The sequence below is a fragment of the Elaeis guineensis genome, chromosome 11 (genome assembly GCF_000442705.2).
Source record: "Elaeis guineensis isolate ETL-2024a chromosome 11, EG11, whole genome shotgun sequence".
In the NCBI taxonomy this organism is placed as follows: Eukaryota; Viridiplantae; Streptophyta; class Magnoliopsida; order Arecales; family Arecaceae; genus Elaeis; species Elaeis guineensis.
This window is the reverse complement of record NC_026003.2, coordinates 25,410,710-25,418,822: the sequence shown is the minus strand read 5'-3', so window position 1 is coordinate 25,418,822 and position 8,113 is coordinate 25,410,710.

The window sequence follows — 8,113 nt, the reverse complement described above, 5'->3', positions numbered from 1 at the left end:
AATTAGGACTTGGGTCAACCTAATTTCTAATTTGATTAAAAAATTAAATTTGATTTAAATCTAATTTAACCTGATTAAATTAAGTTTTTAATTAGATTAAGACCTATTTTAGTTGGGTTGATCTAATTTTGGTTTGATTTGGTTTGAGAAATCAAATTAAAACAAGTCATAAGATAGAATCCTAGTAAGACTAGGATGTCAACCTAATTTTAATTTGATTAAAAAATTAAATTTGATTTAATCTAATTTAACCTGATTAAATTAAGTTTTTAATTAGATTAAGACCTATTTTAGTTGGATTGATCTAATTTTGGTTTGATTTGGTTTGAGAAATCAAATTAAAACAAGTCATAAGATAGAATCCTAGTAAGACTAGGATTCCACCTTGCACCACATAAGCCCCCCCACGTCCTCTCTCTTATTCCATGCCAATCCCATCTTATTTTCTATGTCCAAAAGGTTTTCTCTCTTCTTTCATACATGAAAGTAGTTGTGGATCAAATCAAAGTAGGAATAAGTTTAGATTTCAAATTCTATGAGATAGAGTTTTAGAAATCCAAAACTCTTTCCTTTTTGCACCAAATTTACCTAGATTTTTTTTGTAATTTTCATAGCTTTTAGAGCACACATTGTGTATCTTTTGCTAGTAGTCCATGCATAAAAATAAAGAGAAGGCACCCAAGAGTTGGGTGCCTCTTATCTTGCCATGTTTGGATAAGTCTTGACTAGGTATTTGACCTATATAAGGACTCTATCATATCTCTCTCTATAAAATGAGTTTCTTTATAAAATTTTTGGAGAGAATAGAGATTTGAGAGACCTTTGGAGAATCCAAAAATTAGAGAGAAAGACCTTTGGGTTGTAGAGATATAATAGACATAAGACAGGGTGTCTAGGAGAGAGTAAAAAAAAGAAGAAGAGGGTCTTCTTCTAGGGTTGTTAGTTTCATCTCTTCCCTTCCTCCATCTTGAGTTTTCTGAGAGCATCTCAGATCTAAAACTTCTTCTCCTACTTTTCATCTTTGGAAGAGCCCAAATCAAGAAGAAGGAGGCACCTGATCAACCATCGAAGAAGGATCGGTGCAGTACCAGCATACTATGCTGATTTTTGAAGCAAGACTTCTGATCGAGATTCGTAGGCTTGTGTGGATGACTCTTAGAGATCAGACACGTGTGCGGTTTGCAACATCATCTTCAAGCCTGGATCAGCAAGGTTAGAACGTCTAACTTGCAAGGTAATAGATCTGATCTATTGTTTAATACATACATTAGATGTAGTATAGAAACATGTTGATATGATCAACATGTAGTTCATACTCTATATATTTTAATTTCTGATTTAATGCTATGTAATAATCATATAATAGAATCTTAGATCTAAAAATTCTTTGATTTTATAAAATAAATTTTGATTTATTTTAGTCTTTCACTGCATGATCTTAAAAAAGTTTCAAGATCTAATCCTGAAATTCTAGATCTGATTCCTACAGGTTCAGGTTCGTTGTTTGGAGTAAGATGCACTTAGATAGGATCTATCAAACTTGGTAGAAAAGGAGAAGTCCTATGCAATTTATGAGACTGAGTTCAGAAAGTTTTTAGCTAAAGCAAGTGTGAATACTGAAAAAAAATTTCATAGATTTCATAAATAAACTCGAGTCAAGCCAGTCTAACATATGACTGACGATGGGGTTTGATGAGCTCTCCATGACCTCCATCAAGTCAAGACTTACGATAAAAGGATTGAATCATATGATAACTACACCTAGAGGTTCATACTTTCATTCTACTGGGTTACCACTATATACTGCTAGGTGTCACTGGTGGATTGTGAGACTCATCAGGTGTCATCTTAAGATCGACAGCCCTCGAAGGGTAGAATTGAAAATATTTCAATCCATCAAAAAGAGTTTTGATGATATTATGATAAAGATACAATATATCTCACTATCAGATAAAATGAAACCTATGAGGTCACACATAAAGGGATTTAATCTTGAATTTGTCAATTAGACTTATGAAGTTTCAATTGGGTTAGGATTTATTGAAATCCTATTAGGTTTATGAGAACCATGCTAGCACATAGTTAAACCTAATTCTTCTCGAGACTTCGATTCGATCAAGTTCATAGCCTTGAACTTAACTTAAATCCATTTGGGTTTAATTGGACTCTTAATTGTGAGCCAAGAAGATTTGATTAAGTCAATTAGTTGGCATAATTATCCTAACATTATCTCTTCTTTATCTCTTGATTATCTCTAAGTGTATATGTGGAATAGATGGAAGATTGAGTGGCACATCTTTTTCTTTTTGAAAAATTTTGGGTGCCAAATCCTTGAGGGGCCCACCCCCTCTTATGTGTTATGATGTGGAGGAGAGAGAGTGGGGTCTATGCCCCATCTCTTTTCGCTAGAGATCCCTTTGTGGGGCGCCAAGAGTTGGCACCCCAACTACCTGATATATATTCTCATGATGCCTCTTGTACCTGCTTAAAGAGGCTGATTAATTATCATTTATATATGATTTTATTTGACATAAATCAGATTAAAGAGGTAGAGAATCCTTATGAGATAAGAATCTACCTTTTTAAGTTGATTGGATTCCTCATATGTTCAGGGGCAGTGTCTATTAAAAGGAGGACTCTAGGATTTCTAAAGTAGTTGAATTTTTGATCAAGAAACCTCCTTTCTCCCTTCTCCATGCCTCCTCTCCTCCCTCTCTTCATTTTCAGGTCCAAAAGTTGGGTGCCTCTCTTCCACCACCCAAAAGCAGTGTTTATGACTTGGAGATTGTAGTTCGAGGAGAAGAAGAAGAAGGCTGTAGATCAAAGAGTTGATCTTGCAGTTAAGATCAAAGGAGTTGATCAAAATCTTCAAGACCAAAGTTCTTCTTGAGAAGAAAAAAGTTTGAGATAGATCTCGATGGATACCCATAGAGATAAGACATGTGTGCGGCTCAACCTTCTACGAATCCGAGATCATCAGAAGTGGTGAATATCTACCCGCACTAAGATAATGAGATATTATCTCATAATTTTTTTTAAATTTCAGATTGATGATATGTGCTTTCTCTGGGCTTGGGAGGTTTAGATTTGATCTCTAGCATGTGGGGTTAAAGGGTTTAACCCATTTTATTTTTCGCTGCATATTTTAAAGTTTTAAAATCTACACATGCTGTCTACTCGATTTCCTAACACCGTCGACTTAATATTATTAGGAGGATTTTAATTTAGGTTTGTTAGGTTTAATTGTTTACTACATCCTATGTAGATCCACATTAAATTAGATCTACTGAAGAGATCCTGATTTGGTGTCACCAAATTGGTCCCATGGTGCAATACAAATTGAAGTGGACTCAATCTTAAGCACCACAAAATCAAAATTGGTCTCCAAAATGATCAAGATAAGATGTGTGGGAGGCTCCCCACTGCCTGTGGCAATGGTCCTAATTAAATAACCATCATTTATATTCTTGCCTTAGACATCAAATTGGTCTATCAATTTGAAATTGAGTTGGCTTCAATTTTCCACTACGAATTGCAATCACAACCATTTTCAATTTGACTTCACAATACACCCTACATCAAGAGTTATAGTGATACAGTGCGACTACTACTCTATCAATGAACCACACAAAACTCAATTGCCTTAATTTTAGATCCTTAATTCTTAATTAAGTGCATTATGAAATCAGATTTAGTTTAGATGCCGAAACTACTTTCATATCTAAATATTTAATTATGCATCTTATACGTAATTACATAAATTCAGATTAATGTTTAGATCCTAAACAATTTTGAATCTAGGATTTTACACAAAAATAAATTCTTTCTTTTCATGGTTCTTCTTTTTGATTCATACAAGCACCCCTTCTACTATAGTCCTCTATGACAAGATGGTCTTCACTATGATTCTTGAAGAGTACTAGGCTACTAAGAATTTAATCTATATCTACACATATCACATATGCATAAAAATTTATACATCTCATGTATTAGCAGGATCTAATCCATCATATATTTTAAATTAGATCTAATATAATTATTAAATCTGATTTTTCAGATCTAAACATACACATCTCATTCTACATAGATCAAGCTTACATTGCATGTATCATATAAAAATCATATCATAAAATATGTATTTCAGATCTATACATCTCGTGCAACATAGGTCTAACATGATCATTTCATGACATACATCTCATGCATCACATAAAATTAGATCATAATCTCATGCATCATAAAAAATCAAATCATAATCTTATAAAAATCAGACCTAAAAATTTTGATCAACACATTATCATATAACATTCAATGATCATTCTAGAATAAACTTCTATCAGAACGACCTTGAACTTTAACCAAAAATTTTTAGATCTATAAATTTGATTATCAGATCTTAATCTAATGCATGTGAAACAACATGGATCTGATACCACTTGAAGAAAATTTCAAAAATCTAATCTTCTAGTGCATGCTGAAATTAAAAAAAAATCTAGTAGTGAAAAAATTTTAGATCTGATTAAAATCTTTTTAATCAATCATGCAAGCAATAGATCTAATATATTACCACCCTAGGATCTATCACATACAAGATTTAAGATGCTGAAATTAAAATTAAATTTAAATAAAAATAAAAATTGGAGATCCGATCTCCATACCTTTGCGTGGGTAGCCTTTCACTGCACATGCATCCGATCTTTACGAATATCTATATGAAGTCCTCAATCCGATCAGAGGCTGGCATCTTTACTAGGTGCTAGCTCCCTTACAGGAGATGCCTCTTGATGGTTGATACAGATCTTGTTCAACTTCTTTCTTCTCAAACTCTCTACGAAGAAGGAAGCTGATGATATGGAAAATGATGATGAGAGACTCCTCTCTCTTTTCTCTCAAAAGCATGCTCAAAGAGAATCAAAAGAAACCCCAAAGAACCCTTCTTTCTTACTTTCTTCCTCCTTTTTCTCTCTTCCAAAAACCCAAAATGAAACCCTAAGGACCCTCCACATGCCAAAACCTCATGCTCCTATTTCTTTTCATGCCCTTATTAAATATGATGCCTCCCACCAGATTTCTCATAATGAAATCATCTCATTTTGTCACACAAAAGAAAGGGTATTTTGTAGGTGGCGTCCAAGAGATTTGGATGAGCTCACACCTCATCCAAGATAAGGATTATTTTTATTAGGTTTCAAGCTTGAATTCAAATCAGATTTGAATTCAAATTTGAATTCAAACCTAATTTTATCCCATCCTTTGGCATGAGATAGGAAGCGGCGACAAGCATTTTGGCATGTGCTATTCTTCATGCAAAAATAGATTTTGCATAAAGAATCTCGAGGCTTTCTTAAGGGTGTGTGCAAGGGAGAAGTCCAAGTCAATTTAGACTCTTTGTTGATCCAATTTGGTCCCAAACCAAATCCAATTTGGTTAGACCCAAAGAGAGAAGAGAATCTAATGTAATTAGGAACCCAATCTTCTAATCTAATTAGAAATTACTTGAATTCAAGTGCTAATCAAATCAAGAATTGGTCTCTCTTACAATTGGGTTATTTCATAACTTAATCAGGCTTGATCTAATCAAACCCAATCCAAATCAAATCGAATCCAATTCAATTAGACTTGATCCGAATCCTATTGCTCAATCAAATTGAGTCAATTAGTAATTCAATTGCTAATTAATCCTCCTATAATTCATTAACTCTTGGTGAATTACTTTATTACAACTCTTGCATTGGATTAATCATCAATCATATTGATGATTAGACCCAATAGTGATTCATAATCACTAATCAATCATCTGATCGGATAAAGATTTTTTTTGTATATGATCTCATAATTCTATTTTATCTAGTAGTAAGATATACTGTGATCTCCATCACAATATCATCGAAACTCCTTTTAATGGGTTAGAATGATTTCAACTCTGTCTATCAAGGATCATCGATCATCAAGATGATGCTTGATGAGTCTCACGATTCACTAATGATACCTAACAGTATACAGTGGCAACTTAGCAGAATAGAATATTGAACCTCTAGGTATAGTTACATGTAGTTTGATTCTTCTATCGTGAGTCCCAACAAGATGCAAATCAAGGATAACTCGTCAAACCTGTTCGTCCGTCATATGTCAGATTCAATCGACTCAAGTCCATGTAAAATCTTATAAAAATTTTCTTTCATCATTCATCTACCATGACCATGAATTTTAGGACTCAGTCTCATGAATTGCATAGGACTTCTCTCTGTCTATCAAGATCGATAGATTTTATCTTTATGCACATCCTATTCTTACAATGGACCTACTATAGCCAATATACACCTCAAGATTCTAAATGACTAGGTAACTAAGTGTTGGTATGATCAAACTACAGTAATCCCACTATGAACAACCAGGGCACCGTAAGTCAAAGGACTATCTATATAACTGTAACTTTAAGCAAGTCACCGACGAGTAGATAGCCATCCTAGTGACTTCTCATGTTGGTCATGCTCAGTATCCTTGATCCCTATCAACCACCTATACTCTCACTCTAGATTCTCACACTATCAACTCGAAACTTGTTTATCCATGAAGAAAAGTGATTTATATATCGATCTATCTGGATCGGTCACCATCCCTATAACGATCCATTAATTGAAAGTGTTTAGGAATTAACTACTAATGATACGTGCTTCAAATTTTTAACTCTTAAAAATATATGTCATTATTTGTTAATTTCTCAAATGATTCATAGATATAATTAAAGTATAACATGAATAAAAAAATAATCTAAATTTTATTTATCTCAAAAATTTTAATTATAAAAATTATATTGGGATGCATAGGTGATTTCATACATGTATTTTGAAATTTTTTTAAAAAAATTACAGTGAAAGATAACTAGATTAATCAAATTAATCTAACATACATATGATCTAATCATCAAATCAACCTACTCTAGGATCTATGACATATTATATTGCATATAAAATCTGAAAGATACTGAAGATAAAATCAGCATGCATGCATGTGAGTAGTAGATCACATCTACTTCTAATCTGAGTTCAGAACTCGATACCTGAGCGCAGGTCGATGATCACTGCTACTGAGAGATATAGTAGAGAAGATCTTTATTAGTTGCTCACAGCCGTACATGCATTCGATCTCTATGAAAAATCCACTCGAAGTCCCAATCTGATCAATCTTCTCAGAAGTGCTAGCCCGCGTGAAGACCTTCTTCTTGACTGATTTGGATCTTTTTTTTAAATCTTTAAAACTTTTTTAGAGATTGAAGATGGACTTCTAGAAGAGATAAAAAAAAGTAAAAAAAAGATAGAGAAGAAAATAATTTTTTTCTAATTTATTCTCTCTTTCCAAACCCTTGGAACCAAAAATTTGAAATTTAGATTTTTGCGCGCACCCCAAGAGAGAGGACCCTCCTCTCTTTTTTTCACATCATGAACTATGCCCAAATATTTTTTACATAAAGACCTCTCTTTTGGTATCTTACACATACAAAAGAAACCACAAAAGCCCCTTTTATAGGCATGTAAGGAGGTAGGGTAAAGAGTCTTAGTGATTCTGGACTCTTACAGGATTCCACCTCCCTTCACAATTTCACATCCCAAAACATACCAAAAATATATGGGATGTCCCTTACCATATTTTTCTACAATAAATAAGTTATCTAGATAATCTCTCATAAAAAATCTCCTCAAAATGTCACACATATAAGGAGAAAAAAATTTATTGGCATGGAGAGGTTTATCTAGATGAGAATAGATTTTTCTAATAAGGAATATTTTGAAATCTAATTTTAGAACCTTCTTTTATCAAAACCAAATTATATTTGGATGTGAGATAGAGAAGAGAAATAACTCTTTTCTACAAAAAAATCTTACATAAAACAATTTTGTGCATGAAAATATATGACGTGCAAACTAGGTTGGCGCAAGGAGAAGAGTCCTACTCCAATAAGAATTCTTAATTTTCTTATTTGAATCCAAACCAAATCACATCTGGTTTAGCCCAAATAAAATATATGAAACTCAATCTAATTAGATTCATAAATTTTTTAATCAAATCTTAATCAAATTAGAAATTGATTAAACTAATGTTCTGATCAAATCAG